General features: G+C 47.1%; 1 protein-coding gene across 1 annotated transcript in view; it reads right to left on the bottom strand.

Moving 5' to 3' along the window:
* Positions 1 to 22,147, bottom strand: part of LOC143959456 (hemicentin-1-like) — a 476,712-nt gene that overhangs the window by 122,564 nt on the left and 332,001 nt on the right. The gene's annotated exons all lie outside the window — the stretch shown is intronic.

The following is a 22,147-nucleotide window of genomic DNA, read 5'->3' as shown; positions in this document are numbered from 1 at the left end:
GCCTTCCGCTACTATAAACAAATTGGTGCAGATATTATCCTTCTGCAGGAGACCCATTTCTCTTCAGTGGCTTGCCCTAAATTTTTTGATAAGTCCTATAAATTACACTACTGTACCACTTTTGAGTCCAGGGCCAGGGGAGTTGCGGTTTTTATTCGCAGTAATGTCCAGTTTGAACCCTCCCACATTTATAGGGATCCAGATAGCAGATTTCTTATTATCCAAAGTATGTTGCAGGGTAAGGCTGTGACTGTTGCCAATCTGTACGCCCCAAATACCGCGCAAGGCATTTTCTATAAAACGTTTTTACGTATCTTAGATGGATACATCTCCCCCCATCTGATTGTAGGGGGAGATTTTAACTTAGTAGCTAACCCCTTGGTAGATAGAAGTAACCAGATCATTGGATAGACTACAACTCATTGATACTTGGAGGGCATTGAACATTGGCGCTAGAGAATATATGTCAGGTCACCTTGAGGCGAGGTGACAGGTGCACACCGTAGGAATCAGGAGTGCACCGCAAGGTTGTGGACCCTATGGCTGACTGCTGCAGACGGGGGACAGATCCCACTGGGGTTAGAGTGTAAGATTCCCTGGGGCGTGGAGTCTAAGATCCAGCAGGTGTTCACCAGCGCCTCCAGTGGTGAGGATGGACTTGGCTGCAACTGGCTCCAGGTCGCGACCCCCAGGGTCCCCCAGCTCACATCCACAGTAGGCAACAGGAGGATAGGGATGGTGAGGGACAAAGCCAAGGTCGGGGGCCACAAGCAGACAAGAATAGTCGGGTACACGCCAAAAGGTCAGGATCACAGGCAAACAAGGATAGTCAAGACACGCCAAAGTCGGTAACGGAAAACAGTAGCAGAGCACACGGCAGGAAACAGGAAGCTAACACACAAAGGAATACACAATGGTTGATCAGCACTGATGGCCTGCAGTGCACAGGTTAATATAGGGCTCCCTGATAGGGCCTGGGGTGGAGCCATGCTTTAGAGGAGAGGTTATAAAAACCACCAGGTGGAAGTGGCTGGCCTCTAGTCTGAAGACATGAGGGGAGGTAAGCAAACACAGGAAGATCACTGGATAACCATGACAATATACACATTACTCCCATCCCCACGATAGTTATGCAAGATTAGACTACATTTTTGCATCCCCCATTTTATTGGCCAATTCGGCTCTTACAACTATCCACCCCTGCCCCTGGTTGGATCACCAAGTAGTAGCCTTTCATACCTCCCACGTCGGACTCTCCCCTGCAATAGCCTCCTGGAGGCTGAATGACTCCCTGTTGTCGGACCCTTAGGCCGCGTACACACGCGGGGACTGTTCGCTCAACTTTGTCCGTCAAACAGTTTCAGCAAACAGTCCGCTCAAAATTAGCATGGACGGACTTGCCCACACACGACGAACGAACAGTTTGCTGAAACCGTGCGCGATGACGTGAACGGCACGTACGACGGGACGGAAAATACAACGTCCTATACACTGCATTACAACTTTCGGCGTGTAAATCCTTTCTGAGCATGCGCGGAACTTAGTTTGACGAACAAGCCTACACACGAGGGGACTGTTCGCTGAAACCAAGTTTCAGCGGACAGTTCTTCGGAAATTCCGAAAAACTTTGTTCAGCAGACTGTTCGCTGAAACTGTCCGCTGAAAGCCCACACACGGGCGGACTGTCCGCCGAAACACTGTTCAGCGGACAAAGTTGGGCGAACCGTCCCCGCGTGTGTACGCGGCCTTAAACTTACACTCGTATTGTAGGCCACCTAGAAGATTATTTCAGCATTAATGACACAGATAACATCTCCCCCCAAGTTCTTTGGACGGCTCATAACGCGGCCACCTAATCGAACTCGCAGTCACCAAGAAATAACTGAAAATTAAGATGATTCAGACACTCACCCATGATTTACGTAAACTGTATCAGGCCAACACCCGAACACATTCTCCAGACACCCTTCTATTAATCAATCAAAAGAGAGCCGAATTGAACACTATACTCTCTGAACACACAGAGAAATCATTACGCTGGTCCAAGGCCAAGTTTCTTTTGCACAGTAATACAGCCTCGGGTATGTTCTCTCGTAAACTCCATCAATCCCTGCAGCCTACCCATGTCTATAAATTAAAAAATAATTCCGGCCAAATGGTTACTCACCCTAGTGAAGTACTACAAATTTTTACGTCCTCATAATATAGACCAGTGGCTTGATTCTTTGTGTCTCCCATCCCTCTCAGAATCACAGCTTAATAACTTAAATGCCCCCTGTACTGACCAAGAAGTCATGGCCACTATAAAAACACTCAAATCTTCTGCAGCCCCTGGCCTAGATGGCTATTCCTCTTTATATTACAAAAAAGTTTCCCAGATACTGGCCCCTAAATTGACGAAACGTATTAATCAGACATTACAGGGACATAAACTTCCTGATGAAATGTTGCGTGCCAATATGACATTGATTCCCAAACTGAATAAGGACCACTCCCTGCCCCAAAACCATAGACCTATTTCGGTTTTAAACAATGACATCAAAATTTTAGGGAAAATTTTGGCAAATAGATTGGCCCCTATTATCAGCACCCTGGTCGGCCCAGAACAAACAGGCTTTATTCCCAATAGGCAGATCACAGATAATATCAGATTAGCCACGAATGTTATACAAGACGCAAACCTTTTTTCTCGCAAAGTTTTGATTTTGGGATTGGATATCCATAAAGCCTTTGATAGTATTTTATGGCCATATTTAAATCTGATTTTAGCTAAATTTGGGTTTGTAGGTGAATTTGTGAATGGGTTTAAGGCACTATATCATAGGCCCCAGACTAGAATAAAGCTCCCGGGTTGTTCATCTGATTTTTTCCCTTTGGGCAGAGGTACCCGGCAGGGTTGTCCCCTGTCCCCTCTGGTATTCGCCCTTGCCTTAGAGCCCTTGGCAAGGGCAATCATAGCCAATCCAAACATAGGACGGTACATGAAGGAGGAGGGGGAGTATAAAATAAGCCTTTATGCGGACGATGTCCTCTTGTTCTTGCCCAACCCTCTGATATCACTCCCTAACCTTCTTGAGATCCTTCATTCCTTCCAGAAGCTCTCAGGACTAGGTGTTAAGTTGTACAAATGTTATGCCCTCCCTGTCAATTTCGCCCCCCAAGAGATTTCTAACCTCAAAAACTCATTCGGCCTCTCCTTATCTAACCACAAATTTCAATACCTCGGTATCCACTTAGCCCCTTCCCTAAAAGACATGTACAGTGCCAACTTCCCCCCAGCCTTTATTGCGGTCAGAAGATGGCTGAGATTGTGTTCGATATACCATATTCCCCTAATGGGTAGAGTGGTGGCCATCAAAATGTCGATTTTACCAAAACTGTTGTATTTCTTTAGGGCTCTCCCTTTATATGTCCCCCGCCAATCCCTTACTGTGTTACAGCGAGATATCAACGCCTTCATATGGCAGAGTAAGAGGCCCAGATTCGGGAAACCCCTAGTGCACCGACCTCTGCCGCAGGGTGGACTGGGCTTGCCTGATATGTGGCTGTATTATCTGGCAGCTAGACTAGCCCAAACAGCACAATGGCATGCCCCCACTGTTGGGTTACCGTGGTTACAATTTGAAACCCAGTCGATACGCCCATACTTCCTCCCAGGCATCCTGTGGCAGGAGGGACTGAAGCCGGGAGACCTAGCTCCCCTTAATACTATTGTTTGTCGTTCTTTTTTCTTTGGTCACTTTATCACCTTAAATTTAAATTACGTCCTGATAGACCCGGATTGGCATCTTTTTTGGGTGATAGGAGATTTCCCCTAGCCTTTGAATCTCCTAGCACCTTCCGATGGTGGATCCAGAAATCTTTGATCACCTTACAGGCTCTTTGTAATAATAACGCCAATTTTGCCTCTTTCTCGCAGCTCCAGGCACAATATGAGATACCGAGGGGGGAATTTTATAAATTCCTTCAAATTCGCCATTTCTTTCAGTCACACTATAAAACCCCTCATGGCCTCACTAGTGCACAATTTGAATCCATATGCTATCGCCATTCCAGGGATAGAGGTATTATTTCAACTTTATACAAGAATCTCATTGAGACCCAACAGCCAGAGAAATCTCGGGCTATGTGCCTATGGGAAGCTGATCTAGCCACCGAATTCTCGTCTGAGGATTGGCGGGATATGATTCTGAATATGCATAGATGTTCCAGATCGATGGCTATAAAAGACACTGTGGTGAAACTACATACGCGGTGGTACCTCACTCCGGATAGAGTTCACAAGTTTTACCCATCGGCCCCTAACCTCTGTTTCAGGGGATACCCTACAGCTGGTACCTTACTCCACACTTTTTGGAGCTGTCCTCAGCTTCAACCCATTTGGGATCAGGTTTCTGCCACAGTGGCTACCATTGTGGGGTCTAGTGTTGATTTAACAGCTGCACGCTGCTTATTGTTTGACCCAATCCCGGGGATCCCCCAACCCTCCCAAAGGTTGATCAATACACTATTTTGCGCCATTCAATGGACTATAGCACTACATTGGCGCTCACATCTGACTCCCTGGCCCCAGGTCCTTCGGAGGATGGATTCTATCCGCCTCATGGAACGGATTCACCATACAATTATGGATACTATGCACATTCATACTGCTAAATGGGCCAAATGGCTCGCGAGCACAAGGCCTGCTGTGGTGATACATCTCCCCCACCTTTCTCATGAGATTTCCTGAGTGCTTGATGGATTTGAACTCCCTATTAGGATGAGATTGGTCTCCAATATCTTGGCTTCCAAGCTTACTCCTCCAGATGGTTATGAACCCCCATGCACAATGAGCTGGGATGAGACTACTTACTGAAGAGCAGGAATACAATCCCAATAGTTTCTTGAATGTATGGTCAGCTTTAAAAGTTTGTTCATTGTTTTATTAACCCTATACTGATAACTCGGATAACTTTGATTGGTATCTCCCGTTACGAATAGCCTAGGCTAAACGTATATTGTCTATAACATGTTTTTCTTTTTTTTTTCTCTTAAGATACTGAATTATATGAATATATATGAAGTGTACTATTTTGTTACCCTCTGATGCAGCAATGTATCTGCTTTCGTTGTTATGTTTGTTACCTCTCAACCAATAAAAACATGTGTATTAAAAAAAAAAGATGGTCAATCCAAGGGAGAGAAGTCCATCCAACAGTATACCGCACCAGTAGGGACACAGAGGTAATGACCCTCCCCATCCTCCTTTTATATATATTTATGGGTTTGGGGCTCCTAGCTTATTCCTTAACTACTTGCCGACCAGCGCACGCCGATGTACGTCGGCAGAATGGCACGGGCAGGCAAATGGGCGTAGCTGTACGTCCCTTTAAATTTGCCGCCCTGCCATCGGGAGCGCGCCACCGGTGGCGCGCTCCCGCGCTGGTCGGGACCCCTGTGAGTCCGGTCGTGGGACCTGCGGACTCGATCACCGCGGGCATAACCGCGATCGTCTCACGGAGCGGCCGAATGAAGAAATGCCGTTGTAAACAGAATTTCTCCATTCTGCCTAGCAACTAGTGACGCTGATCTCTGCTCCATGTGATTGGAGCAGAGATCAGTGTTCACTAAATTAAAGCCCAGCCCCCCACAGTTAGTAACACACCCCTAGGAACACTTAACCCCTACACTGCCACCCACTGGTTAACCCTTTCACTGCCAGTGTCATTTACACAGGAATCACTGCATTTATATAGCACTGATTGCTGTATAAATGACAATGGTCCCAAAAATGTGTCAAAAATGTCCGATGTGTCTGCCACAATGTCACAGTCACAATAAAAATCGCTGATCGCCGCCATTACTAGTAAAAAAAAAGAATAAAAAATTATTAATACAAATGCCATAAAACTATCCCTATTTTGTAAACGCTATAACTTTTGCGCAAAGCAATCAATAATCGCTTATTGTGATTTTTTTTACCAAAAATATGTAGAAGAATACGTATCGGCCTAAACTGAGGGAAAAAATGTTTTTTATATATGTTTGGGGGATATTTATTATAACAAAAAGTAAAAAATGAGTTTTTTTCAAAATTGTCGCTCTATTTTTGTTTATAGCGCAAAAAATAAAAACCACAGAGGTGATCAAATACCACCAAAAGAAAGCTCTATTTGTGGGAAAAAAAGGACGTCAATTTTGTTTGAGAACCACGTCGCCACGACCGCGCAATTGCCAGTTAAAGCGACACAGTGCCGAATCGGAAAAAGTGGTCTGGTCTTTGACCAGCAAAATGGTCCGGTGTGTAAGTGGTTAAATCCCCCCCCCTCCCCCCCCCCTTCGGCTTCACCTAAATTTTAATTTTGCTAGTAGGTTACTGTGTTTTCCTTTCAACCAAGGTTTCCACATTCTAGTAAACTCCTTGAGGTTGCGTCTCCTTACATAAGCTGCTCTCTCTTTGAGGAGGGTTTCATTCATGGCATCAATCCAATTTCTAACTGTAGGAGGCGCCTTTGATTGCCATCTTGTTGCAATCAGTTTCCTGCCTTGAAATATACTCCTTCAAATAGCTACCGTTGTACTCCTATTTTCCCCATGCTCCTGCCTATAACCCAGTAAACATACCACCACTTCTTTTTTCAGCCTGATTTCAAACGTTTTTTGCAGGATTTTAATCACTCCTTCCCAGTATTGAAATAATTTGGGGCACTTCCACAACACATGTAAAAGATCGCCGGTACCCCTACATCTCGGGCAACAATCATCCGATCTTTTTCCAAACTTAAAGTGGTTGTATACTCAATTTTTAAACTTTTACCTACAGGAAAGCCTATAATAAGGCCTATAATAAGGCTCACCTGTAGGTAAAAAAAATATCTCCTAAACCTGCACGGTTTAGGAGATATTCCCCTCGGTATGCGGTGCTGACTGCAGCGGTGCATGCGCACAAGGGGATTCTCGGCCTGAAAATCCGGCAGCGGCCGGCGGCCGGAATGAAATCTCCCGCGCGCATGGGAGTGACGATATCATGGCTCCGGCCACTCACAGCGCCGGAGCCGCGATACCCGGAAGAAAGGCCGAGGGAGCATGTCAGCTCCCTCGGCGTGGATCGGGCCAGATGTCGGGGCCTCGTTCTAAGGTAAGTATTTCATAATGAGCTAGTATGCGGTGCATACTAGCTCATTATGCCTTTTGCTTTGCAGGGTTAAAAAAAAATTAAAAAATGTGCGGGTTTACTACCGCTTTAAATAACCGTTTGGAAGTATAATATGCTCTATTTATCAACATTAACTGCAATATTTTCTGCGACGGGGCAACCGATACCAATGAGAATGCCTCTAAAATTCTCCTCCATTGATCCTGTGAAATTACTCCTATATCCCATTCCCATTTTAATTTTATTGAATTAAATTTCCCCTCCCCATTAACCTGTTTACTTATTTGTCCAATATTTCTGAAATCAAACCCTTAAGAGCACCTGTCTGGGCTATACGCTGCACGAGAGGAGTTTCTTTCCAATGCAAACGTTGGTTTCTATATTGGACTTTCAGAGCATGGCTCACCCGAAGGTAAGTATAATATGTATTCTGAGGTATATTAAATTCTTTTTTCAACACATCAAACTTTTTAAGAGTATTTCCCATGTACAGTTGCCTCAACCTTTTTATGCCCCGTTTTTCCCATTCCTTATTTTTTCCTATTGGGAGGATTTCCTGCAAGTTGCTGTTGTTCCAAATGGGTGTATATGTGTTAAAGCCATTATATTTCATCAGCTTTTTAACTGTTTTCCTTATTCTGGATACAGTGGCGTAACTAGAACCTTCAGGGCCCCGATGCAAGAAACCATGAAGGGCCCCCCTGACAGGGCCTTTTACTCCGAGTTTGGTGGCGGAACAACAGGGCTCGGTTGCAAGCGGGTGGCTGCATGTAAATTCTCCATTTGCCGCCCGCTTCTCCACCTCTCCCTCCCACAGGCATTCAGCGGCTGCAGGAGGAAAATGTCGGCGTTTCTCAATCTTTTTCCAGTCAGGGCTAGTGATGGATGAACTTCCGACGGGACGTTTCGCAAACGCGGCCGATAGTTCGTGAACCGGAACGTTCGCGGTGGGCCCCATTGACTTCAATGGGAGGCGAACTTCGCAAACCTTTAGGTCAAATTTGTAGCCACAAAATAATTATTAGCTGTGCAAACATAGTCCCACCACATGGCCAATGACATAATACATGTATGAGGTGAATTTGGGATCGATAACTACAAGCATTCTTTTTTTATATGGGAAATTCTGACAATTCAGGACTGTGGAGCGCATGAAGGCAATGGAGGAGAGGGAAGGTCAGGGACCAGGGTAGGCAAAGAGGGTGCAGGAGATGATCACCAGCAGCGTGACATACAGCAATGACACCTGCACCGCGATAGAGTCATCTGACAACAGCACCGTGATAGAGAGCACTGACATCAGCACCGTGATATTAAGCATTAACACCAGCACCGTGATATACAGCACTGACAGCAGCACCGTGACAGAGAGCACTGACATCAGCACCGTGATATACAGCACTGACACCTGCACCGTAAGCAGCCCCAGGAGGAAGTCAGCATAGCACAGGGATGGTGGGAGCCCCTCATAATAAGCAGCCCCAGGAGGATGTCAGCATAGCACAGGGATGGTGTGAGCCCCTCATAATGAGCAGCCCCAGGAGTAAGTCAGCACAACACAGGGATGGTATGAGCCCCTCATAATAAGCAGCCCCAGGAGGATGTCAGCACAGCACAGGGATGGTGTGAGCCCCTCATAATAAGCAGCCCCAGGAGTAAGTCAGCACAGCACAGGGATGGTGTGAGCCCCTCATAATAAGCAGCCCCAGGAGGATGTCAGCAAAGCACAGGGATGGTGTGAGCCCCTCATAATAAGCAGCTCCAGGAGGATGTCAGCATAGCACAGGGATGGTGTGAGCCCCTCATAATAAGCAGCTCCAGGAGGATGTCAGCATAGCACAGGGATGGTGTGAGCCCCTCATAATAAGCAGGCCCAGGAGGAAGTCAGCACAGCACAGGGATGGTGTGAGCCCCTCATAATAAGCAGCCCCCGGAGTAAGTCAGCACAGCACAGGGATGATGTGAGCATCTCATAATAAGCAGCTCCAGGAGGATGTCAGCACAGCACAGGGATGGTGTGAGCCCCTCATAATAAGCAGCCCCAGGAGGATGTCAGCATAGCACAGGGATGGTGTGAGCCCCTCATAATAAGCAGCCCCAGGAGGATGTCAGCACAGCACAGGGATGGTGTGAGTCCCTCATAATAAGCAGCCCCAGGAGGATGTCAGCATAGCACAGGGATGGTGTGAGCCCCTCATAATAAGCAGCCCCAGGAGGATGTCAGCATAGCACAGGGATGGTGTGAGCACCTCATAATAAGCAGCCCCAGGAGGATGTCAGCATAGCACAGGGATGGTGTGAGCCCCTCATAATAACCAGCCCCAGGAGGATGTCAGCACAGCACAGGGATGGTGTGAGCCCCTCATAATAAGCAGCTCCAGGAGGATGTCAGCATAGCACAGGGATGGTGTGAGCCCCTCATAATAAGCAGGCCCAGGAGGAAGTCAGCACAGCACAGGGATGGTGTGAGCCCCTCATAATAAGCAGCCCCTGGAGTAAGTCAGCACAGCACAGGGATGATGTGAGCCTCTCATAATAAGCAGCTCCAGGAGGATGTCAGCACAGCACAGGGATGGTGTGAGCCCCTCATAATAATCAGCCCCAGGAGGATGTCAGCATAGCACAGGGATGGTGTGAGCCCCTCATAATAAGCAGCCCCAGGAGGATGTCAGCACAGCACAGGGATGGTGTGAGCCCCTCATAATAAGCAGCTCCAGGAGGATGTCAGCAAAGCACAGGGATGGTGTGAGCCCCTCATAATAAGCAGGCCCAGGAGGAAGTCAGCACAGCACAGGGATGGTGTGAGCCCCTCATAACAAGCAGGCCCAGGAGGAAGTCAGCACAGCACAGGGATGGTGTGAGCCCCTCATAATAAGCAGCCCCTGGAGTAAGTCAGCACAGCACAGGGATGATGTGAGCCTCTCATAATAAGCAGCTCCAGGAGGATGTCAGCACAGCACAGGGATGGTGTGAGCCCCTCATAATAATCAGCCCCAGGAGGATGTCAGCATAGCACAGGGATGGTGTGAGCCCCTCATAATAAGCAGCCCCAGGAGGATGTCAGCACAGCACAGGGATGGTGTGAGCCCCTCATAATAAGCAGCTCCAGGAGGATGTCAGCAAAGCACAGGGATGGTGTGAGCCCCTCATAATAAGCAGGCCCAGGAGGAAGTCAGCACAGCACAGGGATGGTGTGAGCCCCTCATAACAAGCAGGCCCAGGAGGAAGTCAGCACAGCACAGGGATGGTGTGAGCCCCTCATAATAAGCAGCCCCTGGAGTAAGTCAGCACAGCACAGGGATGATGTGAGCCTCTCATAATAAGCAGCTCCAGGAGGATGTCAGCACAGCACAGGGATGGTGTGAGCCCCTCATAATAAGCAGCCCCAGGAGGATGTCAGCAAAGCACAGGGATGGTGTGAGCCCCTCATAATAAGCAGCCCCAGGAGGATGTCAGCAAAGCACAGGGATGGTGTGAGCCCCTCATAATAAGCAGGCCCAGGAGGAAGTCAGCACAGCACAGGGATGGTGTGAGCCCCTCATAACAAGCAGGCCCAGGAGGAAGTCAGCACAGCACAGGGATGGTGTGAGCCCCTCATAATAAGCAGCTCCAGGAGGATGTCAGCATAGCACAGGGATGGTGTGAGCCCCTCATAATAAGCAGCCCCCGGAGTAAGTCAGCACAGCACAGGGATGATGTGAGCCTCTCATAATAAGCAGCTCCAGGAGGATGTCAGCACAGCACAGGGATGGTGTGAGCCCCTCATAATAAGCAGCCCCAGAAGGATGTCAGCATAGCACAGGGATGGTGTGAGCCCCTCATAATAAGCAGCCCCAGGAGGATGTCAGCATAGCACAGGGATGGTGTGAGCCCCTCATAATAAGCAGCCCCAGGAGGATGTCAGCATAGCACAGGGATGGTGTGAGCCCCTCATAATAACCAGCCCCAGGAGGATGTCAGCACAGCACAGGGATGGTGTGAGCCCCTCATAATAAGCAGCTCCAGGAGGATGTCAGCATAGCACAGGGATGGTGTGAGCCCCTCATAATAAGCAGGCCCAGGAGGAAGTCAGCACAGCACAGGGATGGTGTGAGCCCCTCATAATAAGCAGGCCCAGGAGGAAGTCAGCACAGCACAGGGATGGTGTGAGCCCCTCATAATAAGCAGCTCCAGGAGGATGTCAGCATAGCACAGGGATGGTGTGAGCCCCTCATAATAAGCAGGCCCAGGAGGAAGTCAGCACAGCACAGGGATGGTGTGAGCCCCTCATAATAAGCAGCCCCCGGAGTAAGTCAGCACAGCACAGGGATGATGTGAGCCTCTCATAATAAGCAGCTCCAGGAGGATGTCAGCACAGCACAGGGATGGTGTGAGCCCCTCATAATAAGCAGCCCCAGGAGGATGTCAGCATAGCACAGGGATGGTGTGAGCCCCTCATAATAAGCAGCCCCAGGAGGATGTCAGCACAGCACAGGGATGGTGTGAGTCCCTCATAATAAGCAGCCCCAGGAGGATGTCAGCATAGCACAGGGATGGTGTGAGCCCCTCATAATAAGCAGCCTCAGGAGGATGTCAGCATAGCACAGGGATGGTGTGAGCCCCTCATAATAAGCAGCCCCAGGAGGATGTCAGCATAGCACAGGGATGGTGTGAGCCCCTCATAATAAGCAGCCCCAGGAGGATGTCAGCACAGCACAGGGATGGTGTGAGCCCCTCATAATAAGCAGGCCCAGGAGGAAGTCAGCACAGCACAGGGATGGTGTGAGCCCCTCATAATAAGCAGCTCCAGGAGGATGTCAGCATAGCACAGGGATGGTGTGAGCCCCTCATAATAAGCAGCCCCAGGAGGATGTCAGCACAGCACAGGGATGGTGTGAGCCCCTCATAATAAGCAGCTCCAGGAGGATGTCAGCACAGCACAGGGATGGTGTGAGCCCCTCATAATAAGTAGCCCCAGTAGAAATATGACTCACTCTGTATACCACCCCTGCGGAAGGGCCTGCCTTTTCCTCTGCCTGTCATTTTTTAAATGACCCTGTGACAAAACTCCTTATAAGGACCTTTGTGGAACAAGTAGGTTGTGTGTGACTGATTAGCAGACTGTACGTCAGTCCCTATACTGATGAAGGTCTTCTGCAGTATAGGGCAGCGGTCAGCAGTGGTGCACCTCAACCCTATGTATTGTGGACCGATAGCGGTCCTTATAGAATAGCAGACTGTACCTCACTCAACCCTATGTACTGTAGCACCCTAGACAGACCAAGTTACCAGTCCTGATAAAGAGCTTTGTGGAACAAGTGAGTTGTGACTGATTAGCAGACTGCAGCAGAAGGGCAGCAGTCAAGTATAATATTCTTTCTATATTTGGAAGAAAGAATATTATACGTGTACAAGCCTATTACCATACCACTGATACCAGTCCTGAAAAGAACCTTTGTGGAACTAATAGTAACATCTACTGTTTAAACTGACCCTCACTGCCTGACACACTGCTTCCTGCCTGTCCCTACATAAACTGGCAAAACAGAGGAGACTGGAACAATAACTGGTTACTCGAATAGAACTTTTGTGGACCTGATAGTAACAGCTAATGATGATGATGATGATGATGATGATGATGATGATGATGATGATGATGATGATGACGACTAATCTGACTCTCCCTGTAGCACACACGGTCCTGTCCCTTTCTCTAAACTGACAGAAGACACTCAGGCTGCTGCAAGAATCAGTAGCACAGCAAACCTATATACACCTAACACCTATACCAGTCCTGAAAAGAACTTTTGTGTACCAAATAGCTAGCGTTTTATCTCTCCCTACTCCACACAGCAACCTCTTCCTATAGTGACAGAAGAAAGAATGTAAAATGGCCGCCGGATCGGGTCTATTTATAAGTTAGGTGGAATGTCCAAGTGTCCATGTGCTGTCATGTCTCAATTGGCTGTCCTGTACCCCATGATGGATGTGTCATCATAGGTCAAAGTTCTTTTACACAGTAAAGACACGGAAGTCCGCCGGGCGAACGGCGCCAATAGTCCGCCGAACGGGCGGACTACGAACAGCCGAAATTCGCCACGAAACGACCTCCGGGCGAACTGTTCGGCCATCACTAGTCAGGGCCCCCTTTAAGTACATCCGTAGGTGAATGGGGCTGCACTGCAACCACCCTGCAACTGTGTGCATTGCATGCAGTTGCAGCATAGTGATGATGCATTTAAGGGGTTGTAAACCCTCGTGTTTTTTCACCTTAATCCATCCTATGCATTAAGGTGAAAAAACACCTGGCAGTCACCGGAACCCCAGCCCCCACCGTTTTACTTACCTGAGCCCTGGAACTTCACCAGGTGGAGATGCGCTCTTCCTTTGCCCGGGGTTCTCGGCTCCTGATTGGATAGATTGATAGCAGCTCAGCCATTGGCTCCCACTGTTGTTAATCAAATCCAATGACGCGGGCGTCAGGGGCGCCTGCAAGGTAACCCCCCCCCCGGGAGAGCGCTTTTCCTAGGGGGTTGTCTGATAAGAGGAGGAGCCACGAGAGCCACCGAGGGACCCCAGAATACAAGGTTCGGGGCCACTCTGTGCAAAACGAGCTGCACAGTGAAGGTAAGTATAACATGTTTGTTATTAAAAAAAAAAAAAAAGCAAACCTTTACAATTACATTAAGGGATTTAAACAGGTGGTCAGGAGGCAACATATTGCACCTTTACCAGCTGTCAAATGCCTCTGAAAAGCGATCTGAGCACAGATCGCTTTTCAGAGGAATAGCATTTTTTTGCTGTTACTTTGAACAAGCAAGAAAAAAAAAACAGTTCTGATTGTACACATATGGTGTAGGGCTGGGGAAAAAATCGATTTGAATCTTGAATCGAGTTGAGAGGTCAAATTTTCATAGTTTTTAGGTGAGGCCGCGGCTTCGGCCTAGTCCGCGAGGCCGGACCCACGGACTAGGACGAAGCCACGGCCTCACCTAAAAACTACTGCCCGCATCTCCTCAGGACTGGCGCGGTGTCCATAAAAAAAAAAATGGATTTGAATTGTGAATCAAGTTTTTTTTTTTTAAATGACATTTTTTTTTTTTTAAATCGCCCAGCTCTAATATGGGAAGGGGGGGGGGGGGCAGGATTAAACGCAGATACATAAAATGTGCATACATACATCTAAACAGCAGCGGCTGGTGCTCAACATTTTTGGGGGGCACAGCAATTTTTATAAACAAAATCATCAATCGCAGCCACTGTGCCCAACAAATGCTGCCACTGTGCCATCAAACGCTGCCACTGTGACATCAAACGCTGTCATTGTGCCATCAAACACTGCCACCAAAAGCTGCCACTGTGCCATCAAACACTGCCACTGTGCTCATTTAACGCTGCCACTGTGCTCATTTAACGCTGCCACTGTGCCCTCAAACACTGCCACTGTGCCATCAAAAGCTGCCACTGTGCCATCAATTGCAGCCACTGTGCCCATTTAACGCTGTCACTGTACCCTCAAATGCTACAACTGTGCCATCAATTGCAGCCACTGTGCCATCAAATGCTGCCACCAAAAGCTGCCACTGTGCCATCAAACACTGCCACTGTGCCCATTTAACGCTGCCACTGTGCTCATTTAACGCTGCCACTGTGCCCTCAAATGCTGCCACTGTGCCCTCAAACGCTGCCACTGTGCCATCAATTGCAGCCACTGTGCCACACGCTGCCACTGTGCCTATTTAACGCTGCCACTGTGCCCTCAAATGCTACAACTGTGCCATCAATTGCAGCCACTGTGCCATCAAACGCTGCCACTGTGCCATCAAAAGCTGTCACTGTGCCCATTTAACGCTGCCACTGTGCCCATTTAACGCTGCCACTGTGTCCTCAAACGCTGCCACTGTGCCCTCAAACGCTGCCACTGTGCCATCAATTGCAGCCACTGTGCCACACGCTGCCACTGTGCCCATTTAACGCTGCCACTGTGCCCTCAAATGCTACAATTGTGCCATCAATTGCAGCCACTGTGCCATCAAACGCTGCCACTGTGCCATCAAAAGCTGTCACTGTGCCATCAATTGCAGCCACTGTGCCCATTTAACGCTGCCACTGTGCCCATTTAACGCTGCCACTTTGCCCTCAAATACTGCCACTGTGCCAGCAAACGCTGCCACTGTGCCATCAATTGCAGCCACTGTGCCAAACGCTGCCACTGTGCCCATTTAACGCTGCCACTGTGCCCATTTAACGCTGCCACTGTGCCTTCAAATGCTACAACTGTGCCATCAATTGCAGCCACTGTGCCATCAATTGCAGCCATTCTGCCATTAAACGCTGCCAGTGTGCCATCAAATGCTGCTAGTGTGCCCTTGAATGCTCCCAGTGTGCCCCTGCGCCCGCTCGCCATCTACACACATGCACATACACATGCACACTAGGGATGAGCCGAACCCCCCTGGTTCGGTTCGCACCAGAACTTTCGAACGGACCCCAAATTCGTACGAACGTTAGAACCCCATTGAAGTCTATGGGACTCGAACGTTCGAAATTAAAAGTGTTAATTTTAACTGCTAATATGCAAGATACTGTCTGTTGCAATATTTCTAATACATCCCTCTCTTATTGTGTTATTGTTGGTATCTCCAGGTTCCCCAAGAAATCCTCCATTTGTTTCACCCCAATTTTTTTTTGGCGGTGTATAACTCCTTATAATATTCCTTAAAAGCTTGTGCTATTTTTTTTGGGACTTGAAATGATCTCCCCTCCCATGACCCTAATAGCGGCAATAGTGGTTGCTGGGGCACTGGACTTTACCAATTGCGTCAACATCCTCCCCACAGATTCACCTTCCATAAAGGAGGCCTGACGCTGTAGAAGACATTTCGTTTTTTCACCCTCTGCATACAGATCAACTTATATTCTTGTTGTTTATCTATCCAGGCTTTTTTCTCCCTGGTAATGGGTCTGATATGTAATATTTCTGAGCTGTGGCTACTTCTCTCCTACTGCTTTCCTTTTGCTCCCCCGCAGCCTTATTATATTTAGCCACCTGTTGTATTAAATTACCCCAAAGAAATGCTTTTAGAGTGTCCCAGATAATCCCTGACATTGCTGTACTTGCATTAGTTTCTATAAATTCCTGTATTTTAGAAGGGGTCCCATCTGAATCTTGGATTAATTCAAACCAATATGGATTTTTTTTCCACTCCTTCTGCGTTATTTCCTCCCCCATTTTTAACGTAATCATTAACGGAGAATGGTCTTGACCAGTACATTACTTTTTCCATAATCTGTAACATTCTATCGTTACCCAATGCCATGTCTATCCTGGAGAGTGTGGAATATGTAGCTGAGTAGCAAGAGTATTGCTGGACGCCTGGATTCCACACTCTCCAGAGATCAAACAATCCCACCTCCTCTATGAACTGACACAGACTTCCCTTCTCCTTACCCTCTACTATATTCCGAACCGGAAACCTGTCCAGCTTATTATCCAGGACTTCATTGACGTCTCCCACTACTATCATTGGAATATCTTGCTTATCCAGCAGGAACTCATTTAACCGAAGCATAACATCTATTTGAAATGGCGGAGGGATATAAACGTTTGCCACTACCATCGCTCTGTTGTTAATTAGGCAGTAAAGGAAAACATATCGGCCTAGTTCATCTTCTCTAGATTTCCTGCAGGAAAAATTCACCCCGGTCTTCACCAACACACTTACCCCCCTACTATACGCACTGTGGGTCGAGTGGTACTGACTTTTATATATTTTTCCCCACTGAGTTTGTTGGACTGAGTCCTTCGTTAGGTGCGTTTCCTGTAGGCAAACCAGTTCCACCCCACATCTCTCTAATGTGGAGAATACTACTGCTTTTTTACCCACTGTGCCCAACCCTCTCACATTCCATGAACCAATTTTTTGTATTTTGTTTTGCATCTAAGTGCCTACTTTACAGCGTATACTTCCTCCCAAAATATGCCTATTTATTACCCAATTAGTGTCTTCATCCATCCTAATTTTCACTCCTAAATTCTTAACTCTTTTATGTGTAATGCAGACCCCATTTCTCCATTTCTCCATGTTTGCACCATGTTTCTTATTTAATATTATCTCATACTTCCACTCTTTATGATTTATAAAAGTGCTATTCTTTAACCCACGCTTCACTATATTTAAACTTTGAGCTGAAGTGATGTTCCCTCCCCCTCCCCATCCCCCTACACTATTCTCTACTGCCCCCCACCCTTTCCCCTCTCCCCCCCCCCCCCCAGCTTGATAGGTACCCCCCTAAGGGGGCTTACAGTGACCTTTTTCCCATACCACTTGTTCCTCCCTTCCCCACACCCATTCATTACCTTCCATCAACTTTCAACCACCTATTGTGTGAGACTCCCTCCCCTCCCATAATTCCAATCAATTATAAATCAGCACTTATACATCCATCAAAATATCCGCAGTTGCTCCATGTTTTCCTCCATCCACTTCTCAACCCCAGCCAGATATAACATTAAAACCGCAAGCAGTTTTAAATGACTTTTTTTCCGTTTAATGTCATTTTGTGCAGGGACTGTTCTAAACACGGGAAACACGTGGCACTTCACAGGCATACTACAGACATCCCCCAGGCACCATATTTAATGGAATATTTCACCTTTTTTTTTCACTTTAATCGTCATTAAAATCAGTGCTCCCGAAAAAAAGGCCATTTAAAAAAAAATTTTTGCCATTGACCCATGTCCCCTGGGGCAGGAGTCAGGTCCCCAAACCCTTTTTTAGGACAATATCTTGTATATTAGACGTTAAAATTAGAACTTATTATTTTGAACAATCGAGTCCCATAGACTTTAATGGGGTTCTAAAGTTCGCACAAATTTTCGGTCCGTTCCGTGCAAATCGAACCAGGGGGAGGGAATGTTAGAAAAGTTTTATATGTTTATTGTGTGACTATTGTTTTTAAAACCGGAGACTGATTTTTAAGATGGCTTCTGAGCACATGTTGCATTGACTTGCTGTCTTTTTTATAGTACAACTTGGAGTGATTAAGCTTTGCCATGTATGGTAACAGATTCTAAAGGAAGACGGATTAGCAAATAAAGTATGTACCATGATGTACCAGGAGCTATCAGTATTTCCTCAGCCAATAGAAGCAATATAGCTGTATATCGCAAGTAGTGTATTAGGAGAGGGCTGTGCATCCCTCTGTGTGAGTTCTGCTTTGTCCTTTGGCATGTAAGGATCACCCTAAATGTACTGGTACATTTAGAATAAATCCCCTTTACTTTATGGCACTTGGAGTTTGACTGATCTCGGGAGATCTCGGGAGAAGAGTTTTCCTGTCACCCTCCTCCCCACCCCCTCCTTAGCTGAATGGTGGGGTGCTTCCTCCAGGGGAAATCTGTTATGTTTGCATTAAACGCGGCTGTGTGTAGCTCCGCCCACAGTGGGTGGGACTTGTAGAGAGCGCATTGGTGACCCCTCTCCCTCCCTGCTTTAGTTTAGTGAGACTTAAGTCTTATGCCGTGTACACACGATAGCATTTTCCCATGGATTTTTTCCGACGGATGTTGGCTCAAACTTGTCTTGCATACACACAAAGTTGGTCGGAAATTCCGAACGTCAAGAACGCAGTGACGTACAATACGTACGGCGAGCCGAGAAAAATAAAGTTCAATTTGTGCAACAGAAATTCCAATGGAAACTGTCCGATGGAGCCTACACACAGCTGGAATTTCCGACAAAAGGCTCCCATCGAACATTTTCCGTCGGAAAATTCGACCGTGTGTACAGGGCATTACAGTTTTTTCTTCGGAAAGCAGCCACGGTGTAGAAAAGCCTGTCCCCTGCCTACATGCTGCAGAGAAGAACCCTTCATCTCTGGGGGGAAGCAGTGGTCTCTCTGCAACTCCAACACACCCCTTTTCTGGGTCATCTCTAGAGCTCTGAGATCAGCACAGCTCATGCTCCATACTGATTGGAGGGCTCTAGCTCTGACTCATCTTGGTTTATGGCAGACCTCTGCAGAGAGACCACTGCTTCTACACAATGAGCCAAGGGCTCCAGCATGTTGGCAGGGGACAGGCTTTTCTACTTATACTGTGGTTACTTTCTAAAGGAAAACACAATGTAAGACACGTAACATTGTGATGTCCCTGGAATGTATGAAGCTGATTTACACTGGAAGTCCAATAGATGGATGGATGTCTCCCCTACATGGTGCAGCATTAAAGTGGTTGTAATCCCTCCTTATACCCAGTGAGGTGACCGGCCTCAGGTGACACACAGAGATGACACAAATCCTCCTCCATAAGTTGTACCTGTTTTATCTGCAGTCTTCTCTTTACATCTGTTCAAAGTCCAGAATTGGAAACGCAGAGGAAGGAGGCATCAGAGAGAAATGACACTTGGTGGGTCTGGACTGAGACAATTACACACTATAGAGGGATACGCTTTGTTCATAGTTCATGTCTGAGGTTTATAACCACTTTAACCCTTTATACCCCCATGATAAGAGAAAGATCTCGTGTCCCCTTTATGTAAATCCCAGAAATGTCTGGAGGGGTTGGAATAACGATACCCCCAACCCTCGATCTGGGATATCCTAAAACATTTGAGGTGAAAATGGCCTAATGTAGCTGTGTAATAAAGTGCCTACACCTCGATCCTTGAAACTTTGCACAACCCAAATTCTCAACTTCCCAAACCTATCCTAGAAGTTTCATGAATTTTGGTTTCCCATAAGGCAGAAGTCTCCAAACTTTCTAAACAAAGGGCCAGTTGACAGTCCTTCAGACACTGAGAGGGCCGGACTGTGGCCAGTGAGCTTAGAAATGCCCTGGTGTCAATGGGAGTAAAAAATGCCCCATCATTGGAGTCAGTGGGAAGAATAGTGCCCCATTGTTGGAGCCAATGGTATGAATAGTGCCCCATTGTTGGAGTCAATGGTCGGAATAGTGCCCAGCTGATGGAGTAAATGGTAGGAATAGTGCCCCGTTGTTGGAGTCAATGGTCAGAATAGTGCCCCGTTGTTGGAGTCAGTGGTAGGTATAGTTCCCCATTGTTGGTGTCAGTGACAGGAATAGAACCTTGTATTGGTGGGAGGAATAGTGCCCCATTGTTGGAGTAAATAGTAGGAATAATGTTCCATTGTTGGAGTTAATAGTATAAATAATGCCCCATTGTTGGAGTAAATGGTAGGAATAGTGCCCCATTGTTGGAGTCAATGGTAGGAATAGTGCCCCAATGTTAGAGTCAGTGGTCAGAATAGTGCCCCATTGTTGGAGTCAATGGTCGGAATAGTGCCCCGTTGTTGGAGTCAATAGTCGGAATAGCGGCCAGCTGATGGAGTGAATGGTAGGAATCGTGCCCCGTTGTTGGAGTCAATGGTCGGAATAGTCCCCCGTTGTTGGAGTCAGTGACAGGAATAGAAACTTGTATTGGTAGGAGGAATAGTGCCCCATTGTTGGAGCAAATGGTTGGAATAGTGCCCCGTTGTTTGAGTAACTAGTAGGAATAGTGTCCCGTTGTTGGAGTAAATGTTAGGAATAGTGCTCCAATGTTGGAGTCAATGGTCGGAACAGTGCCCCGTTGTTGGAGTCAGTGGTCAGAATAGTGCCCCATTGTTGGAGTCAATGGTCGGAATAGTGCCCCGTTGTTGGAGTCAGTGGTCAGAATAGTGCCTCATTGTTGGAGTCAATGGTCGGAATAGTGCCCCATTGTTGGAGTCAATGGTAGGAATAGTGCCCCATTGTTGGAGTCTATGGTCGGAATAGTCCCTTGTTGTTGGAGTCAGTGGTAGGTATACTTCCCCGTTGTTGGTGTCAGTGACAGGAATAGAACCTTGTATTGGTGGGAGGAATAGTGCCCCATTGTTGGAGTAAATGGTTGGAATACTGCCCCGTTGTTGGAGTCAATGGTCGGAATAGTTCCCCGTTGTTTGAGTAACTGGTAGGAATAGTGCCCCATTGTTGGATTAACTGGTAGGAATAGTGCCCCGTTGTTGGAGTAAATGGTAAGAATAGTGCCCCCTTGTTGGAGTCAGTGGTAGGTATAGTTCCCCATTGTTGGTGTCAGTGACAGGAATAGAACCTTGTATTGGTGAGAGGAATAGTGCCCCATTGTTGGAGCAAATGGTTGGAATAGTGCCCCATTGTTGGAGCAAATGGTTGGAATAGTGCCCTGTTGTTTGAGTAACTGGTAGGAATAGTGCCCCATTGTTGGAGTAAATGGTAGCAATAGTCCCTCGTTGTTTGAGTCAGTGGTAGGTATAGTTCCCTATTGTTGGTGTCAGTGATAGGAATAAAACCTTGTATTGGTGGGAGGAATAGTGCCCCATTGTTGGAGTATATAGTAGGAATAATGTTCCATTGTTGGAGTAAATAGTAGAAATAATGCCCCATTGTTGGAGTCAATGGTAGGAATAGTGCTCCAATGTTGGAGTCAGTGGTCAGAATAGTGCCCCATTGTTGGAGTCAATGGTCAGAATAGTGCCCCGTTGTTGGAGTCAGTGGTCAGAATAGTGCCCCATTGTTGGAGTCAATGGTCGGAATAGTGCCCCATTGTTGGAGTCAATGGTAGGAATAGTGCCCCATTGTTGGAGTAAATAGTAGGAATAATGTTCCATTGTTGGAGTAAATAGTAGAAATAATGCCCCGTTGTTGGAGTCAATGGTCGGAATAGTGGCCAGCTGATGGAGTAAATGGTAGGAATAGTGCCCCATTGTTGGAGTAAATAGTAGAAATAATGCCCCGTTGTTGGAGTCAATGGTAGGAATAGTGCCCCGTTGTTGGAGTCAATGGTCGGAATAGTGGCCAGCTGATGGAGTAAATGGTAGGAATAGTGCCCCGTTGTTGGAGTCAATGGTCGGAATAGTTCCCCATTGTTGGTGTCAGTGACAGGAATAGAACCTTGTATTGGTGGGAGGAATAGTGCCCCATTGTTGGAGCAAATGGTTGGAATAGTGCCCTGTTGTTTGAGTAACTGGTAGGAATAGTGCCCCATTGTTGGAGTAAATAGTAGGAATAATGTT

Source organism: Lithobates pipiens, unplaced genomic scaffold (assembly GCF_037356315.1).
Source record: "Lithobates pipiens isolate NorthernLeopardFrog02 unplaced genomic scaffold, aLitPip1_a1.2 Scaffold_76, whole genome shotgun sequence".
NCBI lineage: Eukaryota > Metazoa > Chordata > Amphibia > Anura > Ranidae > Lithobates > Lithobates pipiens.
Note: the sequence above shows the minus strand (reverse complement) of the source record. Positions and strands in the feature narration are given on the sequence as shown.